General features: G+C 39.6%; 1 pseudogene; it reads left to right on the plus strand.

Annotated features, from left to right (window-relative positions):
* The first annotated feature begins 1,382 nt into the window (after window positions 1-1,382).
* On the plus strand, window positions 1,383-26,625 carry LOC127629305 (glutathione hydrolase 7-like; annotated as a pseudogene).
* The last annotated feature ends 1,127 nt before the right edge of the window (window positions 26,626-27,752 follow it).

Here is a 27,752-nt window from a genome sequence, read left to right on the forward strand (position 1 = left end):
TGACTACATATCAGACTCTGTTATTCATATTTGAAGACTAATTATCAAAAGAAATGACAGCAAAAGATAAATAACAATAGATTCTTCATTTGTGATGTGCAGTCAAACTATAACACGCGCTTTGATTATTTCCGTTCATTTTTATGTGTTTTAAAGATTGAATTCAAATAAATCAAATATTAACATTACTGCCTAACTATTTCTGAATAGGATATCTACTTCATAAATATTTGGAATAGTATGGAAATATAAGGTTCAGAACTAAAAACATATATGGAAATCGAAGAGTCATGGGTGGAGTCTGGATGTCATCTAGTGGAAAAGATTGGTACTGTACACACAAATATTTTTTCCCTAAAGTTCATTTATTGAGACATCAGCCTAAAATCTGGCCCAGAACTTGTTCAGATATTTAGCATTGGTTTTCTTGAAGTTTTAGAGTTGAAAATGTATTATATATATATTATATAATACAACAATATGTATTTTATATATATTTTTTAAAATTTTCATAGATTTCTATAACCTTTTTAAACTTTACTTTTACAACTTTGTTTTACTTATTTAATAATCTGAGACGTGTACCCTTTTAGTACCCTGATAGTTCGCAGTGCGTAAGTAATGTTAACAAATACAACTATTTATTTTAATAATCATTAGTAAACGTTGAAATTAACATGAGCAAAAATCAAAAAATGTTGTAGAAGTGCAGTTTTCTTTTTTACCTAAATGATAACTATACTGGATTATAATAACTCACCAATTATAATCCTCTCCTCTGTCAAATGTGCCATCGATAATGCCATGCTGTTTAACTTGGGTTTAATGACAATACAAGAAACCGGGACATAAGACCTCACACGCTTTCGACGTGCGATTCCGAGAACACTAAATGAACGAGCACGTTCTTTTCGCCTGTATGAACACTTCACACACGCTGGCACTGCCTGTGTGGTTTAGCTGTTTACACGTTCATAACGTCCTACTCGAAACACACGTTTTCGACGGCCATTTTTGTTATGATAAACGCGCGTCAAAAGCGTGCGTTTTCGGTGACCCCCAAAGCGCACGTCAAAAGCGTGCGTTTTGACAGCCAAACGCGCGTTCCTGTCGCGCGCTTTGATGCAAAAACCGCGCGTTTCTGACGCGCGTTTTCCGTGTGCACAAAGCGTTTTACGCATATGCAGCAGCAATAGCACGCTTTTGAGGCGCGTTTGGCTGTCGAACGCACGCTTATGACGTGTCAATGTGCAATCGGACGCCTGGCCAGGCGTTTGTGAACACTTCGGCTTGCCATATTCCATAGCTCCTGCTACGCGCTGCTAACGCGTGCAGTGTGAAACCGGCGTCAGGCTCCACTCGCTGGGCTTTTTAGCAGGCGCATGGATTTAACTGCCATTTTGGATCGGATTACAGCCAATGGGATCTCAGAGTTCTACAATGGGAATCTTACTCAGGAAATTCAGTGGTATGTCCGAGAACAATATTTAGAACAAGTTCATACAAACTAACATATTTTTATCAGTTACAAGTTTAATTTATGTGCATATTTTAATTTGCGTGTAATATTGCAAAAACAGTTTGCCGATAAAGGTGCATTTTATGCACATTTTAGAAATATAATTTGCATCTTGGTGTTTCTATCCACCATTTTTTATGCAATATCACAAAGTTTGCATTAAAAAAACTTAGGTAAGTCATTAAAAAAATTTTTAACCGATCCACAGATATCTTATTAGAAAACTATAGTTTTTGCAAGTCACTTTGGACATCTACTTTGTGCATGACATGAGTAATTTTTCCAACAATTGTTTACAAACAGATTGTTTCACTTTTAATTGACTATATCACAATTCCAGTGGGTCACAAGTTTACATTAAGTTAACTGTGCTTTTAAGTAGTTTGAAAAATTCCAGAAAATGATGTCAAGCCTTTAGGCAATTAGATTCTTAACTCTTTCCCCGCCAACGTTTTTAAAAAAAAGTTGCCAGCCACCGCCAGGGTTTTTGACGATTTTCGCTAAACTTTAATAGCCCGCAGAATATTTTCTTCCATGAATATATGAAGATGCTATATATCAAAATAAAGATCTGAGCCTCTGCTTTTAGGCAAAAAAAAACACCGATTTTATTTTATCTTCATTTGTTCTTTTTTTATTGCCACTTGAACAGAGGTAGGTTTTGTCAAAAACAACATTTCGGACAAAAAGCTGAGAAAAAGGCATTTTTATCAAACAAGTGCTTTAGTATTAGTATGGTGTTCCACTTCACGTTTGAGACGATCGCAGTCTGTTTCTTTGATCAAAGAGTTGCGTACTCTTTCAAAACATGCGCGCGGGTCTTCCTTACCGTATACCACCTAAAACACGGATACCCGGAAAATTCCGTGTTTGGCGGGGAAAGAGTTAAAGGCTAATTGGCCAACTGGAGGTGTACCTGTTGATGTATTTTAAGGCCTACCTTCAAACTCAGTGCCTCTTTGCTTGACACCATGGGAAAATCAAAGGAAATCAGCCAAGACCACAGAAACCACCTCCACAATTCTGGTTCATCCTTTGGAGCAATTTCCAAATGCCTGAAGGTACCACATTCATCTGCAAAAACGTCTCGGTTACGTACGTAACCTCGGTTCCCTGAGACGAAGGGAACGAGACTTTGCGTTACTAACGCATATGGGGAGTGCCTTCATTCACGACCTATTTGAAACCTCTCTACAATAACGCCAATATTCTAATATTGGCTATGGTGTTTGAGCCAGCCTGTTTTGGCGCGAAACTGACCGCTCTTTTCGGCGCGAACTGACCGCTATAAAACAGGTGCACAGACACCATTTCCTCAGAATTTCTGACTGAGAACAAGGAGCGCATTGCTCGTGCCTCAAGAACTCTGAGTCTTGTGGTGCGGTTAGCGTTCGCAATGTCTCGTTCCCTTCGTCTCAGGGAACCGAGGTCACGTACGTAACCGAGACGTTCCCTTACGACTTCAGTCCACATGACATTGCGTTACTAACGCATATGGGGAACAAAATTCCATCACGCCACACTACACGACATAACTTCCTAGAGAGGAAACATGGTGGCGCAGTCTTATGGGATGGCGACCGACATGTGTATGCTGCAGTGAGTGATCCTCATGATGGCCAGGAGGAGAGCACTCATAATGAATATATGAGCTATAGCCATATAGTATGAATTACTCTTTATGAACCCGGCCGGGAAGGGAGTTTATTTATAATGAAGTGCTTGCGATTTATGGCATTATAACAGCCTGAATGCAGGCGGTTGTGTAAATGATGTGGAGCCCGTACTTAAAAGGGGCATAAGTATATATATATATATATATATATATATATATATATATATATATATATATATATATATATATATATATATATATGTATATGGCCAATGAATAGCAAGGACTTGTGAAGGAAGAGATGTTACTTCTAGGTTGTAAAACCTTGCGAACGTGTTTTGCGAGGACCATCCTGCTGCAAAACATATGTCTTGTAAGGACACACCATTCGCCCATGCCCATGAGGAGGCCATGCCTCTATTTGAGTGTGCTTAACACCAATTGGACAAGTCTGAACCTGCGATTCATAAGCCAGGGTAAGAAAGTCTTTGCTTGGAGAAGGACATCCCTTTTGCACATCCTCCATAGCATACAAAGATCTGATCAGACAGTCTGCACTGGCAAGTATGCTCAACGTATGTATGTAGCGCCCGCACAGGGCATAACAAATGCAATGATTTTTCCTCATCTGAATTAAATGGAGGAGGGGAGAAGGCCTGAAGATGACCACCTGCGCTTTGAAGGGTGTGGTCAGGACCTTGGGTAAATAGCCTTTCCTGGGTTTGACAGTGGCTCTTAAAAGACCAGGCCAAACTCCAGACATGAATTGTCAACTGATAATGCATGTAGGTCAACGACCCGTTTTTCTGAGTACAGAACCAGCAGTAGTGTGGTCTTAATATAGAGCATACGCAAATCAACAGAATCCAAGCATTTAGGACTAAAGTTAAATCCCAAGTCGGGACTGTAGCCTGCCGAGATGGGTTGAATCGTCTTGCTCCTTTAAGGAACTTTATGATTAAATCATACTTGCCTATAGAAGCACCGGTTTCATGTGCGTGATACGCAGATCTAGTTGCCACATACACTTTGAGCTTTGACGGGGTGAGTCCTGCATCTAATCGCTCTTGAAGAAATATTACAATTTCATGTATGGGGCAGTTTACCGGGTCCTTGCTGTGTGAGAGACACCAATCAGCGAACACCTTCCATTTTAGTGCATAGAGGCGTCTAGTGGACGGTGCTCTGGCTTGTAAAATGGTGTTTATGACTGAACACGTCAGTTCTGGTGCATTTAGTATGCTCCATTCAGGAGCCACACATGCAGGTTCCACAGCTGGGGCTGGGGATGCCAAATTGTGTGCCTGAGAGAGGAGATCCCTCCTCAGTGGTATTTCCTATGGTGAGCTGTACAGCATCTCCATCATTTCCAGAAACCATGGCTGGTTGGCCATTTCGGTGCAACTAATAGAACGTTTCCTTGTCCTCTCAGACTTTGCATATGGCAGAGTGGATCAGGTATACTGGAGGAAACGCATATTTGTTTTTCACCGGCCATTTGTGTGCCATTGCATCCCTTCCCAACGGGGCTTGGGACTTCGAAGAACAGAGGGGATAGTGGGCATTCTTCACTGAGGCAAATAGATTGATTTCTGCTTTGCTGAATATTTTTCCAAATCCTCAGTATAGTTTGAGGATGAAGTCTCCATTCACCCGGTATCGCCCCTTAGCGTAACAGTAGACGTGCACAGTAATTCAGGCAGCCTGGGACATGTCACTCTCAGGGAGAGATGATGCTCGCTCCATAGGAGGGGGTGACGCGTCATTCTCGACAGTGGCGGTGAATGAATTCTGCCTTGGCTGTTTGTATATACCACAACTGTCATGTTGACTGAGCAAACCAGGACATGACAGCTCACTATTTCAGACTGAAAGCCTTTAAGGCTAGAATTACAACCAATAGCTCTAAGTAGTTGATGTGCCACACCCTCCTCACACCTGTCCAGGTGCCAAAAGTTGGGTGTCCATTGCACACCGCCCCCCAACCTGTGTTGGAAGCATCCGTGATCACCTCTTTTCGCCTGACAACTTGGGACTTCGAGTACCAGAGGGGACAGTGAGTATTCTCCACTGAGGCAAATAGATAGATTTCTGCTTTGCCAGATATTTCCCAAATCCTCAATACAGTTTGAGGGTGAAGTCTCCTGAATTCTGCCTTGGCGGTTTATATATGCCACAACTGTCATGTTGTCTGAGCTAACCAGGACATGACAGTTTGATATTTCTGACTGAAAGCCTTTAAGGCTAGGAATACAGCCGATGGCTTTAGGCACCGCGTGACACTTGCCCCAGCGCGACACCTCGCTGGTAAAACGCAAGAGGATCTGTCCGTGGTGCTGAACAGAGGCTGGATATAGTGATGCGCATGCGTCATCGGTGCTAAGCACGTCGCGCCACATGGCGCTTCAGCCAGCACTCAAGAGGTCTCATGTGTAAGAGAACTAATGGAATGATGGCGGATGCCGCCGCCACAAATCCCAGTGCTTTCTGAAACAAGTTTCAGTGGAAATGTTCTCCCCAGTTTTAACTGAGATGGACACTGTAAAATGGCTGAAGCAGTAAAACTGTTCTGGCATATAAAAACCTCTGATTGTGGCAGTAACAGCCAATTGTCAAGGTAGTTTAGGATGCATGCCGCTCAGTCTCAGAGGGGCGACAACTGCATCAGTGCACTTTGTGAATGTGCGAGGAGCCAAAGACTGTCCGAAGGGCAGGACTATGAATTGATACGCTGTTCCCTCGAACGCGAATCTCAAAAACATCCTGTGATGTCGTACAATTTGGATATGATAGTACGCATCCTTCAGATCTATCAACGCAAACCAATCATGTGGGCGTACATGCGATAAGATCCTTTTCTCAATAATCGTTTTGAATAGGCGCTTACAAATGCGCGATTAAAATGTCTCAGATGCAGGATTGGCCGAAGCCCGCCGTCTTTCTTTGGAACAAGAAAATAAAGGCTGTAAAACCATTTTGTGCTTAACAATTTGGCACAATCTCGATCGCATTTTTCACGATGAGAGGTGTATCATCGGACGAAACCGTGGAAGACAGAACGCTGTTGAAACGGGGTGGCCGGTGTGCAAATAAGGATCGTATATCCTTGTTCGATCGTTTTTGCACCCATTCTGAAATACCCGTTAGGGATCGCCACGCATCCGCATAGTGGGACAGAGGGCAGTTTGGTTTGCTCACTGTATGATATGATGCGACGCTCACTCTAGGGAAGCGGTTGCGCATAATGTGTGTGCTTTGAAGAGGAAAAGGGGGCTCTTTATTGAGAATGTGTGAGCATCTCGTGCATTAGCAACGAATGCTGTATTCTTTTTTGCACTTATTGCATTTTTATTTTTGCATTTATTTGAGTGCAAGACACAGAAACAACATTTTGAATAACAATATCCCTTTCCCGACCAACAAAAGTGGGGAGATGGGGAACAGGGTTTTGTGTCTCTCCAATCGAGCCTTTTTTGAAGCAGACCCAGAGGGAATCGCGGGCTCTGCTTTCCGCTTCAAATGCTATTGCCCGTCAAATGCTGCGCGTAATGATACGCAGGTGCCTGTGAGGCTTTTAGTCGCGCGCTGACTCGAAACAGAGCGAGGGCGAACCGGCTGTGATATACTCCATGTGGGCATAAAGTGTCTCATAGCCTGTGACTGCTGCTGAATCGCGACATAACGCTCAGCAAACTTATTCATAGAGCCGCCAAAAAGGCCGGCTGGAGACACAAGAGCATCTAAAAGAGTGGCTTTTTCTTTATCACTCATTTCTGCCCTGGAGCACCGCCATTGTGTGTGGAGTGCTGATCCAGCTTGTTCTGCTGCTGAGTAAGCTTTTCCCGCCAGTGCGGATGTTTGTCGACACGGTTTGGAAGGATGTACATGTTACTCGCTGGGCAGAGGTGTGCCGCTACCGCCTCCTCCACAGGGGGTAATTGGGCATATAACCGTTTTCTTTCCCAAAGAAATTATCCACATAAAAGAGGATGGCGTCACTGCGCGAGCGCGCCATATAAGGTCGCGCGCCAGGACTTGAATAGTTTTCATTGTGAACTTCGGGGCAGAAATGTGCGGGATGCTGCCATTTAACGCCCGCACTGCTGGAACCATTCATCGAGGCGAGACGGTTCCTCTGGGAAAGACCAGTCAGGGTGAAGCTCTTTGACTGCCCTTGTAAGGACGCGGAGCATCTCCCTGTCAGTGGCGCGTGCACGTTCCTCGCCCTCGCTGGGGGAGGGGCGGCAGCATTATCCACTGACCACATTTGATGTGGCGAGAGACATGACATCGTCATCATCCCCAGCGTCAGAGCCACCAAACGAGACGAGGCTGCACGCTCATCAGAGGGCCGGAGCTCGTCTCGCACATAGCGTATGGGGATATATGCGCTTCGTGGAGATTGAGGGGCTCGTGGGGCATGTGCCGGCACGAAATCCACCTCAAGTTCGTCCTGCTCGGCCTCGCGGCCCCGCCGTGCCTCCTCGTGTGAACCCTCGGGAATCACAGAAGAGGCTGGTGGGAGGGCGATTCGTGAGCGAAGCGACTTGAGACTCATGTCCTCACAGTGAAGACAGTCTGTCTCCATGAGAGCTGACTCTGCGTGGGCGCGGCCCAGACAGAAAACGCAGCTCTCATGCTTGTCTGACGGCGGGATGTGTCTCTCGCACAAGGAACACTTACGGAACAACATCTTGAAAAAGACGTGAACACGTAAGTGGCTCTTCTAGATATATAAATATAAATATAGATTTATATTTATATAACTTATATAACTTACATTTATACACACAAGTACAATTTTGCTTTAAAAGGACACTCTACACCTGCCGACGCGCTGCGGAGAATCAGGATGCTGAGGTCCGTTCACCAGCGAAGCTTCAAGCGGCGAGGCGGAGTGATGTTCGCCGGAGCACTGCAGGGGAGCGGAGAGTCTTCTCGCTGCTGTGAAGATTCCGTCCGCTGACTATTGTGAATTGACGGCGAAGGTAGAGGGCTTCGAGACAAGAGGTAATCGCTGTCTTGAAGGAAGAAATTCTGAGGAAATGGTGTCTCTGCACCTGTTTTATAGCGGTCAGTTCGCGCCGAAAAGAGCGGTCAGTTTCGCGCCAAAACAGGCTGGCTCAAACACCATAGCCAATATTAGAATATTGGCGTTATTGTAGAGAGGTTTCAAATAGGTTGTGTATGAAGGCACTCCCCATATGCTTTAGTAACGCAATGTCAAGTGGACTGAAGTCGTAAGGGAACAATAGTACGCAAGTATAAACACCATGGGACCACATAGCCATCATACCGCTCAGGAAGGAGACACATTCTGTCTCCAAGAGATGAACGTAGTTTGGTGTATCTATATCCACAGTAAAACGAGTCATATATCAACATAACCTGAAAGGCTGCTCAGCCAGGAAGAAGCCATTGCTCCAAAAATGCCTTAAAAAATCCAGACACATGGTGCATTGTGGGGACATTGTACTCTTTGGAGAAATTTCCTCTGGTCTGATGAAATTTTTTTTACGTTTTGGCCAAAATTATCATCTTTATGTTTGGAGGAAAAAGAGTGAGGCTTGCAAGCCAAAGAAAATCATCCCAACCATGAAGCATGGGGGTGGCAGCATCGTGTTGTGGGGGTGCTTTGCTGCAGGAGGTACTGGTGCACTTACAAAATTGATGACATCATGAGGAAGGAAAATTATATGGATATATTGAAGCAACATCTCAAGACATCAGCCAGGAAGTTAAAGCTCATTCGTAAATGGGTCTTCCAAATGGACTATGACCCAAAGTATACCCCCAAAATTGTGGCAAAATGGCTTAAGGACAACAAAGAACATTTGTGGGCAGAATTGAAAAAGCTTGTGCGAGCAAGGAGGCCTACAAACCTGACTCAGTTACACCAGTTCTGTCTGGAGGAATGGGACAAAAATCCAGCAACTTTTTGTGAGTTGTGGAAGGCTACACAAAATGTATGATCCAAGTTAAACAATTTAAAGGCAATGCCTTCAAATATTAACAAAGTGTATGTAATCTTCTGACCACTGGGAATGTGATGAAAAAAATCTGAAATATATAAATCTCTCTATTATTCTGACATTTCACATTCTTGAATAAAGTGATCCTAACTGACCTAAGACAGTGAAAGTTTTCTAAGATTAAATGTCAGGAATTGTGAAAAATTGAGTTTAAATGTATTTGGCTAAGGTGTATGTCAACTTCTGACTTCAGATGTATTAGTCTATAGATCTTTATCACACGTCTGCATTCATGAAGCAGAAGCTAAATACTAGAGTAAAAAAGCTTCTGCTTTAGCCTGCGACCAGAGCACATGATTTTCTTTTGAACAGTTCATCTGCAACCGTGTAACAGCCCTTCATCAGTTTCCATCAGTTGCCCAGGAACTAAATTGTATTTATTGTAGTCCTATTACTATTATTATTTTTTTTTTAACAAAAATGGCCTTTAAATTTAGTTAACATTTCATCATGTCATACTCATTAATTTTAGGCAATTAATGCAATATAGTTTTAGTTGATAAAAATAACATATTTTAGTTGACGATGTGCAAAAATCTATCAAACTGTAACAGACCAAACTTTACCAAATATTTTTAATAATGTATAAATTACATGTATTTATTTACAATTTATCAAATATTAAAGATTCATGTTTAATGTGTAAGATTAAATAACATGAGAAAACTGTTCTAATAAACCTGAGCTCCTGAATTAAACGCATATAATGATGATACACTGAAGTATTAGCTACTTTACTTGGTCAGTTCCTCACATTTAGACAGTTTAGGATATTGCATTACGTGAAGTGCATTTTTAAGGAAACTGCATATTCACAACACAACATATGTATTCTGACTAGCACATAACTTAGTTCAAGGTCATCTGTTTATTGGCTTCAATGTCTCTGCTGATGTCATTTGTAATATCATGTTTTTGCGCATATAGCGAATAAACCCACATATATAAAAGATGTGTTTGAGTGAGGTAATTAAGCTGTTAGTAAAGTTAATTGAACAGAGAATTCCCAGTATACTATGAGCAGATTATTTGAATCAATTTGTTATGAAAAATAAATAAACAACTAATTAAAAATGTTTTGTCTTACAATATAATTTTTCTCATCATATTTTCATCAACAGAATGTTTTAATTGAAACTTTTTGACTATCACCATGACGTCTTTTTTGTCTAGTCTTTGTTATCATTGACAAAATAAAAAAAAAGTAATTTGGTTGAAACTGGAAGAAATCAAGTTTTAAGGAGGTGTTCATATGAGTGTATTAGGAAGCACTGAACAGAATATTAAAGAAATAAGCAAGTACATATAGCAATAACATATAAAAAGTACATATAGCATGTTTAATAAGAACAAGAGAAGGGTATATATAAAAAAAAACATTCAGAATTTTGATATATGAAAACTGGCAAGACAAAAATTGCTAGTATAAGGTTGATAAAGCTACTATTCAGATCAATTTGCTTACACGGAAATCACAAAATTTTTTCTGAATGTTCATGTACCCTGAAATCAACCCCATTCTATCGAATTATTGACAAGTGGCATCCCCCATCAGACATTTTTGCATCAGTTCAAACCTGTTCACCTTTTCATGTGGTGCAACTGAAACAACCCCAGAGACACGAGTTGTGGTCCCATGGAAACCAGGAAGTAATTGCGTTCACATAAATTATGGTTAGTGTGGTTGCATTTTTGCTCTAAAATCAAAATTTTACTCCACTGACTGTTGGGGGTTTGGGTTACTGCGTATGGTTAATAAAAAATGCATTTCTGTTGACTGACTTACATCATTTACAACTAAAAATACAACTCGCTTTTGGCGCCACCCTGTGGACATTTAGCCTCTACACTTTCAACTTTGGCCACTGGGGGCAGTGATTCAAATTTCTGTAAGCACAGACTGATTTCAGCAGCAAAACATTCAAACTCCTTTCACCGAATTCACTGTGCAATCAGTCTGTTCAGACCCAATTGTGATGCTATAATTAAAAAATTTTACACAGTTTTATGTGGTGTGATCTATTTGAATAATAATAAACTTTATTTTATATTGCGCCTTTAAAAGTAGCTTCTTTACACAGTAAAAACAAAACATTTAAGAATAAAGATTAATGAAATAATAAATCAGAAAACAAAACTAAAATAATCAAGTAAAAGCTAACCTGAAGTAGTTTGATTTTAGATAAGATATAAAGATGTCTGAAGTATGTGCTTCTCTAATATCAACTAAAAGTGAATTCCACAATTTAGGAGCATAAGATGAACCCGCCCGAAATGGCAAGTAAAAACAAAGTAAACTATGATTTGGCTCTTTAGATATCAGTCAGAAGGACTCTTTCTGTCTTATTTGGTAGTTCTCAAATGTTGAACTATGGAAGAATATGCTTTGTTGGAAACAACATATTAGAGCACCATTGTAGACAGAGATACATTAGCTTGGGTTAACATTACACTTGTGATTTTATTGTCATCTGTTTTAAAAAACTACTGACTTTGCCTTTAAGCAAATGATCCTTTAGTTTCCTTGAAGGATCAGCAGCTTGCTCTCGCAGCAGTATTTTAATTGAAAGGTTCACCAGTGCTTTGCCTTGCGTTTCATTTACAGGTCACCAGGTTTTTGCTGCTCCTCCACCCCTCCAGCGGGAGCTGTCCTTCTCTCCACTCTTAACATCCTGGAGGGGTTTAACATCACAAACTAGGTGCCGATTAACAGACTTTACCACTGGATATCTGAGGTACTGCTGAGCATTAACCAGCACAACTCATGGCAGGTGTTGTTTGATTTATGGCCTTTCATAAAATCACAATAGTCATGATTTTCTGCCTTGTAATGAGGATAGCTTTGCTTGCTTATTGGGCAATATCCTGTATTTTATTAGACAGATGGATAAGCTCCTTCCAACAGCTTGCCATGTAAATGCTAGTTTTATTATGGCTGCAACTTACAACTATTTTGATAATCTATTAATCAAGGAAAAAAAATATATATATATTGTTTTTTAATTATTAATTTTTTAAATAGCTTGTTATTCAACATCTTGCCCAATGCTTTCCTTCAAACAGAGCACAAATTGAAGTCTATATAATGTATGCTTTTCCTTTATTATTACTATATTATACAAAAAACTGAAAACTGAGGTTGCCAGAATGTACTGTAAAAATACTCTGGCCAGGCAAAACTTTATGTCATTTTGGTGTTTTACAATTCACTACCGTTTATATCATTAAATGATATATTGTTAATATACCAACAGTAACATAAAAGGGTAACTGTATTGTAACCACTGATCTGTTATATATATAGATCAGTGATTGTAACATAAAACACCCCAATGTATATAAAAAATTTGAGTAATAAATATTTCAATAAAATGTAATCAAATGTGATGGGTTTTCTGGTCACGCCCGATTATTGTTTTTCACCATATGTTTTTCAATAGTTTACCGTAAAAGTACATGCATTGTCTTGTTAAAAGTAACATACATTTTTACTGATAACTTCAGTTACAAAAGTTTACATACACCTTAACCAAATACCTTAAAAAAAATTTTTTTACAATTCCTGACATTTAATCAATCACCTGTCTTAGGTCAGTTAGGATCACAATTTTATTTTAAGAATGTGAAATGTTGGAGAGTCGCATGAATGAGCTCTGCGCACTTTGCTAGTTTTTCATTCTTTTTGTGCCATAAGCTAGTGAGATTCAATACACCCTATTCCATAACTGTTCTGTGAGGTCAATATGTCAAAGAATTCAAAGAATTCAAAATCCTCGAGCTCTGGAGACATTAAAATTGCTTAATGGCGGCGCGTGCACAACGCGAGGCTCAGCGTCTCTCCAGTTTTTGCAAATTAGTTATTATTTACCTAGTTATTTTCAGCTCAGTTGTTCGTCAAACTTTGCACTAAATTCATTCAGCCACCACACACTATTGAACATCAAACTTCGCTGCACAAACACCACAGTGGATACAAAATCAGACCTCCATCTGCTACCCCCAGAGTTACTCCTGTCCCCAGACTCGATTGAGTCAGCCAGTCCAGCAGAAAGTGCCCGTCGCCAGCGGCGTGAGCATAAACAAAGACGTGGTAAGCGGGGCGGCCTGCGGGAAAAGCTAAAGCTAAACCCACATTGCCCAGCGCTACCGAGCATCTTTCTTGCTAATGTACGTCTCTGGCAAATAAGAACGACGAACTACAGCTCCGGATTACTCAGCGAATGTTTTTGGACTGCAACGTTATGGTTTTCACGGAAACTTGGCTCAGTAGCACCATTCCAACCAGCGCGATTTAGCTAGAGGGTCGCAATATCCATAGAGCTGACAGAACGGCTGTGGACTCTAGTAAAAGCAAAGGTGGGGGTGTTTGCATCTATGTAAACAGAACTTGGTGCACCAATGATGTTATGACCGAATCCCACTGTTCTGCTGATATTGAGTACCTCTTTATCAAGTGCAGACCCTTTTACCTGCCCCGTGAATTTACATCTACCATAATCGCTTTAGTATATGTACCTCGGATGCTAATGCTAAGCTAGCCATGAAGGAACTCTCTTCTGTTGTTAGTAAACTGAAAACAACGCATCCGGATGGAGCTTTTATTATTGCTGGGGATTTCAATCATGTCAATTTGAGGACAGCACTCCAAAGAGTAGACAACACTCTTTATCATGTTTATACAAACATCTCTGATGCCTACAAAGCCACCCCCCTCCGGCATGTTGAACAATATGATCACTTATCCCTGTTCCTATTCCCCAAATACACCACAATCATCAAACATTTGAAACCCACAGTGAGGACTGTAAAAGTGTGGCTGGAAGGAGCAGACTCTTCACTACAGCATGAGTTCCAGAACACAGACTGGAATGTGTTTGCTTTTCAGGCCAACCTAGACTCCCAAACCAACATCAATAGCTACACAAATTCTGTTCTGCAACACATTAACAGGTGTGACAAGGTAACCACCCATAAAACAATTATAACACACAATCAGAAACCCTGGATGAACAAGTAAGTCTGACTCCTGGTGAAGGCACGTGATGCTGCTTTCAGATCAATCGACCGGGAAGCCTACACATTATCCAGGGCCAATCTGAAGAGGGGAATTTAAGTAGCCAAACACAAGTAGAAACTGCGGATTGAGGACAATTTTACGAACAACGACCCCCGACGTATGAGGACAGGCATCCATGCCCTCACAGACTACAAACCAGTGAACAGCACCCCCCAGTAATGCCACCCTGCCAGATGAACTGAACACCTTTTATGCTCGCTTTGATCGTGGAAACACAGAACCACCCTTAAAAGCTGAGCTCCCACCTGATGATCTGCCGCTCACATTTTCCTCCAATGACTTATGCTCCACCCTGAGCAGAGTGAATGCACATAAAGCTGCTGGCCCTGATGTCATCCCGGGCCGAGTGTTCAAGGCCTGCGCAGAACAGCTGGCTGACGTCTTCACCAACATTTTCAACCTCTCCTTGGCCCAAGCCATTGTCCCCACCTGCTTCAAAACAGCCACCAGTACCAGTACCAAAACATGCTGCTGCAGTGGCCCTCAACAACATCTTCCCCGTTGCTCTTACTCCCATCATAGCAAAGTGTTTTGAGAGGCTGGTCCTCTCCCACCTGAAAACATGCCTGCCCCCAACACTGGACCCATATCAGTTCACCTACAAACCCAACAGGTCAACTGAGGATGCTATCGCCTCAGCTCTTCATCCCGTCCTGACTCACTTGGACAAAAACAACACATATGTCAGGATGCTATTCATTGATTTCAGTTCTGATTTAATACTGTGATCCCATCCAAGCTGATCTCCAAGCTCACTGATCTTGGCATCAGCCCCTCCCTCTGCAACTGGACCTTCTGTTAGAATCAGCAACCACAAATCCTCCACCCTCACTTTCAACACTGGTGCACCACAGGGCTGTGTGCTGAGTCCAATCCTCTACTCCCTCTTCACCCTCGACTGCATACCTGAGCATGGCTCCAACTCCATAATCAAGTTTGCAGATGACACCATGGTGGTAGGCCTAATCAGCGGCGATGATGAGACGGCCTACAGGAAAGAGGTACAGCACCTGGCAGTGTGGTGTTTCAACAACAATCTCACACTCAACACCCAGAAGACTGATTGTGGACTACCGGCAGAGTAGGAACTTCCTTAGGAAGCTAAGGAAAGCTCACCTGTCCCCCCACATTTACTGCTGCACTATTGAAAGTATCCTAATACACTGCATCACAGTGTGGTATGGCAACTGCACTGTCTCAGACCAGAAGGCACCCCAGCGGGTGGTGAAAACTGTTCGATACATCACTGGTGTTCAGCTACCCTCCATCAAAGACATTCACAACAAACGCTGCCTAAGGAAGGTGAGAAGCATTATCAAAGACACCTCTCACCCCAACCATGGTCTGTTTACTCCTCTCCCAACTGGGAGACGCTATAGGAGTCTTCACTTTTGCACCAGCAGACTCAGGAATAGTTTCTTTCCATCAGCTGTCAGCCTACTGAACTCTAAACTCAGGCGCTGAAAACTACATCCCACTCGGACTACATATTTATTTTTATATATTATTATAAAAAAAATGTGCACATTCCCTTGCACATTTCTTTGCACATAACTTCTATCTCCTGATGACCCTTGTACTGTTATGGTCACTGGCCATATAAATATATTTACATATTTATACTTCATGTACAATGTACCTTCAGTTTTATACTTCTTCATTTGCACCTTGTACTGTATTCATAGACATTTGCATTGAGCTGGTCTCTGTTCTCTACCTCATAACTTTGCACTCTAAAAAAAGAAAAACCCATATTGTATATACTCTATATATATATATATATATATATATATATATATATATATATATATATATATATATATATATATATACTGTATATTGCTATTTGCACTTCTGGTTAGATGCTAACTGCATTTCATTGGCTCTGTACTTGTATTTTGCACAATGACAATAAAGTTGAATATAATTAAATCTAAAAGACACTTACATGCTCATGCTGACACCTCTGACAAGGCTGCAGACCAGGGATTCGGTTTGAACAGTGGGTTGGGAGAAATACTGCATCAGCTGTCGAGTATGTCGGCAATGCTGGCGAAGGTCGTAGCAGACTTAATTGACGTAAGACGTAGCTGTAATATGTCGATCAATAATTTCCATGAAATTTACTGAGTTGGTTACAAGAATGGGGGTCTTCGAGAAACGGATCGATTATCTGGGGTCATCGGAGAGAGAATTAGCTGCTAATCCGCAAGTGACCAAAGAAGATTTGGAATGCTTTTGGGAAAAACTAGAAGACCTTGAGAATCGTAATTGGCGGAACAACATCCGAATTGTTGGAATTCATGAGAAGAAAGAAGGCAGAGATATGGTGAAATTCCTAGACAAGCTCTTCCCCAGTCTGCTTGACATAACAGGCCATAAGCTGGAAATTGAGTGAGCTCACAGAGTCACGGCTCGGGGATCCGCTGAGGGAGACAGGCCCCGATAAATTCTGTAAAAATTTCTGATATCGTCCAATAAAGATCACGTGTTACGTGAGCCGAGGGGTAAAGGAAGGCTTTTTTGGAAAAACCACAGTATTTTCTTTTTCGACAAGAAAGAATGCTATTGATTCAAGGTATGCAAGAAACTCTTACATAAATGGAAGGTTGCATTTGCACTGATGTTCCTGGCCAAATTGAGAATAGATACTAAGGATGGTATTATATTTATAGGATGGTATTGATAAGAATATATTTACATGCCCACAACAAGTGATGTCTTTCATAAAATCAATGGACTGAGGAAGTCATGGTGTGTTTCGCACATTCACTTGACCCTCTGATGAAGCTAGGTGCCTTTTTGTTTCTTTTTGTGCTGGTTCCACCTAGCGACTGGAGTCTGTTTTGTTGAATAACATTCCTTCAAGAAATCTTTGCATCGACGGAAGGTCGCTTGCACTGAAGTTCCTGGCCAGGGTGAGAATAGTTGCTAAGGATTGCCATAGAGTGCTTACTTGTCCCCAACATCCGATATCCTTCATAGGGTCTATGAGTGAGTCATTGTGTAGCGCTCACTTTGCAGCCTAGTGTTTCTTTTGGTGCTGGTTCCACATAGTGGCTGGAGTTTGTTTTGTGGAATATCACTCCTTCTGGACAGTTGTGGATGAATCTGCATGTTACTTGCGTTTATACATCCTATTGACTGGAGTTTGTTTTGTGGAGTATTTTTTGCAGGACATTGGAAGGAATAGGTAATCTCCTGCACTCATGAACAGCCGGCTCACTGAGCATTCGTTTGACTGTCTTAGGAAATTGAACAATTTATTTTTGTTTTGTGCTGGTTCCTCTAGCGGCTGGAGCTTGTTTTGTGAATTAATCTACACATTATTTGTGTTTATTCTGTCTATTGGCTGGAGTTTGTTTTATATATTATTTTCTGTTATGTAATTCTGTCTCACAAAATTTGTATAGAAAAACCAGACTTGAGTAATCCAATGGCAAAGTTGTCGCGGGGGCTCTCGTAGGTGTACATCAACTGTTTGAGTTTAGAAGGATCGACACCGGTTGGCACTGTTGTGCACGGGGTTAATGTGCACGTTTTTCTTTTATCTGTTTGTTTGGTACGAGGGGAAGTTTGGGGTTTGACTGTTGCCCTAATGTTGGAATGTGGTCTTTATAATTTTATTTTTGACAAACAATCTATTTTTTCTCATATGTTAAAATGTAAAATGCTAATATGAGTGGATTGTTGGGGGGCTGGGTAGCTCAGTGAGTAAAAACGCTGACTACCACCCCCTGGAGTCTGAGTTAAAATCCCAGGGCATGCTGTGTGACTTCAGCCAGGTCTCCTAAGCACCCAAATTGGCCTGGTTGCTAGGGAGGGTAGAGTCACATGGTGTAACCTCATCATGGTCACTATAATGTGGTTCGCGCTCGGTGGGGCGCATGGTGAGTTGTGCATGGATGCTGCGGATGCACTGTCTCCGCGGCTATGCACACAACAAGCCACATGATAAGATGCGTGGATTGACAGTCTCAGACGTGGATGCAGTTGAGATTCTTCCTCTACCATCCAGATTTAGGCGAGTCACTAAGCTTCCATGAGGACTTAGAGTAAATTGGGGATTGGGCATTCCTAAATGTGGAGAAAATAAAAAAATTAAATAAAATTGGATTGTCTCTCTCCACGTGGAATGTGAATGTGTTGGGGCACCCCATAAAAAGAAGGTTATTTATTTTCTTAAACGAAAGAAATTTGATATAGTGCTTCTTCAAGAAACACATCTTTTCTACCACCCATGGAGTCATGAGTTTGAATCCAGGGCATGCTGAGTGACTCCAGCCAGGTCTCCTAAGTAACCAAATTGGCCCAGTTGCTAGGGAGGGTAGAGTCACATGGTATAACCTCCTCGTGGTCATGGGGCACGTGGTGAGTTGTGCATGGATGCAGCGGGAAAAGCCTGGAGCCTCCACATGTACTACGTTTCTAACGTGATCAACGAGATCTAAGTGATAAAATGTGTGGATTAATTGTCTCAGACACGGAGGCAACTGAGATTCATCTTCTGCCACCTGGAATGAGGCGAGTCACTATGCCACCACAAGGACCTAAGAGCGCATTGGAAATTGGACATTCCAAATTGGGGAGAAAAAGGCAGAGGTTTTTCAGCAGGAAGCTGATTGTGTTTTCAATAGTGCTGGCTCAAGTAAGAGCAGGGGAGTCATTGCATAGATAAGTAAGCATCTACAATTCAAATGTCTCAAGATTAAAGATGAATAGGAATAGGAAGACTTATTATCAAAGGTTGATTTTGGCTAATATTTACGGACCTAACGCTGATGATCAGGGCTTTTTTATAGATCTTGAAGGTATGTTGCAAGCCGCTGGCACCCCTCATGATATAATATTGGGAGGAGACTTTAATCTGTTGATGGACTCACCTTCACAGGATGTGTAAAAATCTTGGTCTTGCAGATATTTGGAGACTTTTGAACCCATCTGGTAGGGACTATACATCCTTTTTCATCAGTCCATAAGATTTATACTAGAATATATATTTTTTTGATATATCCAAGTCCCTCATTTCATCTGTTGTTGATAGCTCAATTGGAAACATCTTTCCCTGGTGAGAATAGAGGTGTTTCCAAATATGGAGAAAAATAAATAATATAGATGGCTCTTTAATGTATCCCTTTTGCAAAATCCTGATTTCCAACAAATGTTAAAGGCTGAAATCAATGTTTATATGGAGACCAACTAGTTCCCAGTATCCTCTGTGGGCGTGGCTTGGGAGGCACTTAAGGCGGTTCTTAGAGGTTGGATCATACAGTATGCCTAAAAATCTAAAGCGCGAGAACTTGTGGAGTTAGGGAATATTAAAAGTGCTGAGGCAGAGCTGAAGCACAGAATGTCATCTGATGTCCTCAGAGAATTGACCCGATTGAAATAGGGAGTGGTGGTGGTGTAGTGGGCTAAAGCACATAACTGTTAATCAGAAGGACGCTGGTTCGATCCCCACAGCCACCACCATTGTGTCCTTGAGCAAGGCACTTAACTCTTTATAGACACCCGGTAGCGGTGGTAAAAACAAATAGATTAATTTCAGATTATTTTAGGGTTGCCCTCTTTCCCCATTGTTGATCAGTCTTGCCCTGGAAACATGAGCAGCCACGATAAGAAGGGAAGATGATTTTCAAAGGATGGTGGCGGGAGGTGTGGTGCATAAACTTTTGCTTCATGCAGATGATATTTTATTATTCGTTTCCGACCCCAATAGATCTATGCCTTGCCTCCACAGAATTATCAATTCCTTTTCTAAATTATTAATAAAAAAGGTTTTCAAATTATGTGGGCAGGTGGCTTCATTACATTTATCTATGTTTGGGAAGGTTATTAAAATAACATTTTAAATAAAAACATTAAAATTGTATTAAAATGAATTGTATTCTAAACTTTAACTACCTTCTACAATCTCTCCCTGTAGATGTCCCCCTCTCTTATTTCAAGCAATTTGATAGCATAGCGAAGACCTTCATTTGGAATTGTAAGCGTCCTACATTACATTTTAATACGTTTTATAGGCTGATTGTGCGTCTGATAACCGAGTCGGTGTTAAAAGTTGATTCCGTGTATTTAAGTTTTGCTTTTCTGTGTTTGGATAAACATTTTAATCATAAAAAAGTATGTGAAATGTCAGAATAATAGTAGAGAGGATGATTTACATATTTCAGCTTTTATTTCTTTCATCATATTCTCAGTTGGTCATAGGTTTACATACACTTTGTTAGTATTTGGTAGCATTGCCTTTACATTTTTTAACTTGGGTAAAACATTTTGAGTAGCCTTCCACAAGCTTCTCACAATATGTTGCTGGTATTTTGGCCCATTCCTCCAGACAGAACTGGTAGAGTCAGGTTTGCCTTCTTGTTCGCACATGCCTTTTCAATTCTGCCCACACATTTTCTATTGGATTGAGGTCAGGGCTTTGTGAAGGTCACTCCAATACCTTGACTTTGTTGTCCTTAAGCCATTTTGCCACAACTTTGGAGGTATGCTTGGGGTCATTGTCCATTTGGAAGACCCATCTGCGACCGAGCTTTAACTTTCTGGCTAATGTCTTGAGATATTGCTTCAATTTATCCACATAATTTTCCTTCCTCATGATGCCAAATATTTTTTGAAGTGCGCGAGCCCTCCTGCAGCAAAGCACCCCCACAACATGATGCTGCCACCCACATGCTTCACGGTTGGGATGGTGTTCTTCAGCTTGCCAACCTCACCTTTTGCCTCCTAACACAACGATGGTCATTATGACCAAACAGTTACATTTTTGTTTCATCAGACCAGAGGACATTTGCAAACTGTAGTCTGGCTTTTTATGTCAGTTTTGGAGCAATGGCTTCTTCCTGGTTGAGCAGCCTTTCAGGTTATGTTGATATATGACTTGTTTTACTGTGGATATAGATACGTGTCTACCTGTTTCCTCCAGCATCTTCACAAGGTCCTTTGCTGTTGTTGTGGGATTGATTTGCACTTTTCACCCCAAACTACGTTTATCTCTAGGAGACAGAATGTGTCTCCTTCCTGAGTGATATGACCTCCAAATGACTCCAATTGACCAAGTAGCCTATCAGAAGCTAACTGCCTAAAGGCTTGATATAATTTTCTGGAAATTTCCAAGCTACTTAAAGGCACAGATATCTTAGTGTATGTAAACTTCTGACCCACTGGAATTGTGCTATAGTCTATTAAAAGTGAAACAATCTGTCTGGAAACAATTGTTGGAAAGATTACTTGTGTTGTAAGTAGATGTCCTAAACAACTTGCCAAAACTATAACTATAAACATCAAATACATTTTCACAGTTACCTATATGTTAATTCATACTTTTTCATTCTATAAAAATTTTTACACAATATTTTATCATAAAATTACATGTATTGTCTTACGTTAAATAATATTTATCACCATACATGGTTAATTAATAAACAGTTTTTATTGTAGCATTTAAATGCTTTGCCCTTTAATGTCTTAAACCCGGAGCGACCTGGTACCAGGCGCTCTAGGGGGCGCTGATCACAGAAAATATTATGATATTACTCAACAACCACTTGCTTGATCTGCGCAAATTAGGTTTCGTTTTAAAATGTAGACTCTTATCTTTACCACGAATCTAGCTAATCTGTCTGTTTCTAAAATATTGCTTTTAAATGTTCTGATAAATTAGAACTGTTCTATTTTTACAATTTCTCAAATTTATGATCACAAGAATCATCTAAAAAGCACAGAGCCATATGTTGTACATATTTGGAAAGGTTTTGTAGAATAATAAGACCAAACTTCTTTCATTCAGTAACCAAACTGAAGTGAGTATATGCGTGTGAAATCTTAATTCATTAAATTATCACAAACAGATTTGCAAACCCAGAGAAATCTCTGGTTAGGTTAATGTTGATCACTATAGCAGCGGTGTTCTCTGAGATCATCTTACTGAAACATGATTTTTCACGTCATAGATGTGTCAGATCATTCTCGTTGGATCTCAAGAGAGTGTCAGATTCCATATTTGGACAATTCACATGTCACATGTTCAGTGTGGGGTCAAGAATGCGCAAAAAAGGGCGTTTCTGAAGTGATGGGAAAAGAAGCCAAAGTGCTCTGATATTTATAATTTTTGACTAGTTTAAGTATTTTTAGATTAGAATTTTTTTTAGATTTCTGCATTCATAGTTTTCAGTTATTCTGTTTTATTATTATTAATTATGGTTTGGAGAGATTTTTTGGACACTTTGTTCAATAAAAGTCCACTATGAGAAGAATGTTTCAATATGCGATAACTTTGAATTGCTTTGTCCCATCAACAAACAAAAAATCTGGTATAGTTGACATGTTGGAGAACAACACCAAAGTACATTTTTTGACCATCGCATGAGGTCTAAAAGGTATAATGTCAAACTTAATATAAACTGGGAAAAAAAAGCAATGTTTTTGTCAGCAGTATTGTAGCATAAGTGTCTCCTGAGTGTCACAGTTGATCTCCACTGTGTTCAAGGACTCTTATTTTGAAGTTTTCCCCAGCACTACGTTTCCCAGAGTCTACTGCCCTAATCACTTCATATGTTCATTGCCATCCCCACCTGTATTCCATTTCCTCATTAGTTTCCAAGTGTATATATACCCTCTAGTTTTGTCTAGTATTTGCCATTCTTTGATTGATTATGTTTGTGAATGTGTTTGTTTCCACTCCTGAGAATGTTCTACTCCAGTGTTTATAATTAATAAATTCTAAGGTTATACTCCTGCATCTCCTCTCTTCCATTCCTTGGGCACCAAATGTTACACTGAGCAGGATCCAAATACATTTTCTTAAACTTTGAAAGGTTTTCTAAAAATGTATACTATGCAATTGACTTTCTTTGACTTTTTTTTTTTAGAGTTATATGCTCTTAATTTTGGGTATGCGGTTTTGGTGAAAATCAGTGAAAATATCTTTAGGGTGTAAGGGATTAAAATTACTAACTCTTTTTACAGAAATAAAGTTATTAAATCATAATATAACACAAGTGGAAGTATTTGAATTATGTAGTGACCAAAAATGGGACCTTGGACGCTTTTGTTTTTTAGGTGTTACTGAAGGAGTTCCCATGTATGCTTTTGTATTTCAACATGTAGTCTCTGCAAATCGCCTTGTCTCAGGTGACTGGATTGGGAGATGCCATGTACGCATCATCTGTCTCTGAGGTGCTGGCTCAAATGCTCAGGTGTTCACAAACTAACAGTGAAAACTGAAACAAATACCTATGAACCAACAATAATTACAATCAACATATTTCTTGTTAATAGTTAAAACAATGTACAAGACGTTAACAAAATTAACATTCTATCATTTACTCATCCTCATGCCATTCCTAAACTGTATGAATATCTTCTGTGAAAATGAGTGGCCAGGATAGTCTTCAAAAATACACCTGTTGTGTAGAAAGAAAGAGGTTTAGGTTTGGAACAACATGAGGGAATACATTTTGAAACTTTTAAATTTTTGGGTGAACTATCCCTTCAAAGGCAGCAATGAGTGTTGCTAATTTGTTTTGCATTGGTTTTGTCAGTAAAACACAGGCTGGTCTGTTCTGTCAAATGATCAGTTATTCACAGGCTTCTGATGCTGAACACTACACGTCGTCATATGAGCTGCAGGAGGGCGGTGTTGCCAGCCAGGTCATGATCTTGGGCACCGATGACTTGATTTGAATCTGTTATGAGGTGGGTAACAATATACTACTGTAATAAAGTGTATCTGATTAGTGAACCTCAATGCTAAATAATTGTATTCCTAGCTCACTGAATCAGCCCTTTGGAAGTGGTATTGCGACGCCCTCTGGGATTCTCTTGAACAGTCAGATTGTGGACTTCTCTTGGCCAAATAAAGCCCTTGGCAAAGCCCCATTCAATCCGGTATGCACAGACCCAGCATCAAACATTACAAAACAGACACACTTCACTACTACTTGCTGCACATATCCTAAACTATTTTTGAGCTCTGCATAGAAGTACAAATTTAGTTTTGACAAACTTTTAAACCTTTAAAGACAGACCTTACTGTGAAGTCGGAGGTTGGTCATCAATGTATATGCTTCAGTTTAAAGCATCAGTCCATGTTATTTTAACAATATACATTTTGTATTAATTAATTGATACAAATTAGAAGAGAAAACAAAACACTCTCAACTCTGTTGAGCGTGAAAATCATGCCACAGTCTAAATTTATCTGCCGTATCTGCGTGATGTTATGAATTGCACTGCTGACACACAATTGGCTGATTTAGATAATCACATGAATAAGTAGTGTATAGACTGTGTATATACTGTATATAGAGGTGCCAAACAGAAATTAATTAAGTTAATTTGTAATATATGTTTATGAATTCTGAATAAATGATTATAAATTACTATATATATATATATAGTTATAAATCTGATTTATATAGTTGTGAATCTGAATATATAACTATAGATCAGAATATATCGTTTTCAATTAATTTTTTTATTGATTCGTAGATATATAACAAAGAAAAACATATATACATACATACATTGAATCAACATTTAACCCCCACCCTGACCCCCAATGAACACCCCTGTGGTCACATATAAGAATACACACACACACACACACACACTCACAAAAAAGAAAATATAATAATTATACATAATTAAAACTATACTACTCTCTCCACAGCCTCTCCCTGAGAGTCCCCCAAAAATATTAAATAACTACCCCATTTTCTTTGATCCCCTTAAAATAATCTGTCTGCAATCATCACACTGGTCAGAACCCAATTTTTATGTGTTTATCCCCCATATTGATGAACGCCCCATCGCCAAAAAAAATACAGAGTCTGGGACAAAATGAAATTTGAGTGCCCAAAACGTCACAAATAAAACTCTGAACCTTCAACCAAAATTCTTGGATCTTAACACATCACAAAAAAAACATAGGTTGTGTCTCCAACTTCTATTCTGCATCGCCAGTAGGTGGGTGTGTCTTTTAAGTCCAAGCCTATACAATCTAGATGGGTCCAATAGAATCGGTGTTAAATCTTGAATTGCATAAGACACACCCTTGCATCTCTATATGCAGACTTGATGTTTTTTAGAATTCTTGCCCACTCTCCTTCCTCTGATACCAAGTTTAAATCTTTCTCCCATAATCTCTTAAGAGAAGCCAAAGCTCCGTTCCCCAGACTCTGAATTAACAGGGAGTAATACACTGATGCCTCATGACCTTTTCCAAAAGCAGTAATCACCACTTCCATAGTATCTGCTGCTTTAGTGGGGGGGGGCTACTCCCAAAAACAGTACAGAGCAGGTGGCACAGCTGTAAATACTTGAAGAACTGAGAAAATGTTGAACCACATTTTTAAAAGATCTCAACACTCCACTCTCATATAGGTCACCGAGTGTAGTAACCCCCCTCAAAATCCACTCTGACCAGCAATAAGGGACTTATTAATGCATAATAGAATATAGTTATTAATCCGAATATAAACTTGTACAGCTGAATATATATATAGTTATAAATCTGAATATATTTGTAACTATAAATATAGTTATAAATCTGAATATAGGCTATAATTGTACATTTGACAATATAGCTTTAAATCCTGAATATGTAATAATGTATAAAAATGTAATTAAAAAATATTATTATTAAACTGAATATATAATCGTGACTCACAGAATTTACAACTATATATTCAGATTTATAACCATTTGGATTTATACTATATATTCATATTTACAATTCTATTTTCAATTTACAATTTACATCTAAACATTTTATTAAATGATTTCTTGTTTGGCCCCCCAAATATATATATGTGTATGTTTGGGTGGTTTACAAAGACATTTCTTTAGGTTACAAACTGGTAATTACAAGGGTATTTTGTTATAAATGTGGTTTGAGGACATTTCCAGTGTCCCCATAATTAAAATCACTTAAAAATACTAAACACATTTTTTTTTTTAAATATAAAAATGCAGAAAGTTTCTTGCTACCCTATCTGTTGAAAGTTTACTTGTTTTCATTTTTAGAAGGCGACAAATTAAAATTTGAAATACCTTTTAAAGAGTCTTTTTCTAGCTGTTTTGTACCCTTTTCGTGGAAAGTGATATACCACCAATATGCTCTTGTTTAATGGTGACCATGATGATTTTTGATGTGTGAATTTTGTGTGGAGGACTTCTTTAATTCTCTCTTTTTATCTGTCTAGCTAAGTTTCTTGAGGCAGATGTGGAATTTCTCTTATTGAAGGGCCACAAGGTGCAAAAGGTTGACGTCATCTCACTGGTGGAAGGAACCAGGAGAGCCAATGGCCTGATCATAGGTGTGAAGGACCCACTAAGTGCTGATGCATCGGCACTGTCCATGTCCATGCCTTAGAGCTCAACATGATTGACAAAGGTGTCAGTTGTAACGCCCAGGTTACAGACAGTCTTTGCAGATTTAACAAGATCTCCATCAATGTCTATGAAGACATAAGAGTAATTGTAAATTAGAGTTTAATGTCCAATAAGCATTATTTCAGCCTTAGTTGAGTTTTGTTTGAGAAAATTCAAGTTCATCCAATCCTTAATATCCTTAATATTAAAAGACACTTCTTGGCTGCTTTTCCTTCACTATCCAGCTCAAATACAGCACAAAAAAAAGTGGTTTTGTGAAGATTTTCATACATGAGGACAATTTATTTTTGTCTACAAAAATAATTTCAAGCATTAAGCATAAGCCTTTAGATCAAAAGGTCTTAAAAGGAATGTTACAATAAAAAAGTTAAACTCAATCGACAACATTAGTTGCATAATGTTGATTACTACAAAAATAATTTAGACTTGTCCCATGTTTATTTAAAAAAAAGAGAAAATCTAGGTTACTTTCAGTAGAGTGCTTGCAATGGAACTGAATGGGCCAATAAGTAAACAATAAAAAACATGGTTTCAAAAGTATAGCCACAAGTAGATTACTCTAACACCATATTAGCATGTACGGTATAATGCTTATATCTTGTGGCTGTACTTTGGAAACAGTGCGTATTCAATGTTGTAACTTCCATTGTAAGTGCAAAGAGTAAGAGTCAAGATTAGTTTTTGTGGGAACCAACATTATGCCACAAATGTTGATTGAGCTAAACTTGTATTTACCCTGGGACATTCCTTGAAGGCCAGTGAAACAAATTCAGTCAAGTGTGTTCAAACTTTTGATTTGAAGTGTATTTCTTTTTATTAAAATAAATACTTGTACCTTGAGGACTGTGTAGGGAAGCATATTGGTCAGTCAAGGGTTCGAAGTATTCATATCTTAAATGAGATGACTTAAAGAAGGGCGTATTTTCAGAAATGGTAGAAAATGTAAGATTAATGTTGAATGAAGGTGAAGCTACATGAAGGATATTTCTGATTAATTATTCTACAGTGACAACAAGAGTAAATGCTCCCATTTACAAGCATGCATTATGTTGCATATTATTTTATTGAAAGACATATTTCATACATCTTTCGTTGGTAGCGATATAT

The sequence above is a fragment of the Xyrauchen texanus genome, chromosome 35 (assembly GCF_025860055.1).
Source record: "Xyrauchen texanus isolate HMW12.3.18 chromosome 35, RBS_HiC_50CHRs, whole genome shotgun sequence".
NCBI classification, from domain to species: domain Eukaryota; kingdom Metazoa; phylum Chordata; class Actinopteri; order Cypriniformes; family Catostomidae; genus Xyrauchen; species Xyrauchen texanus.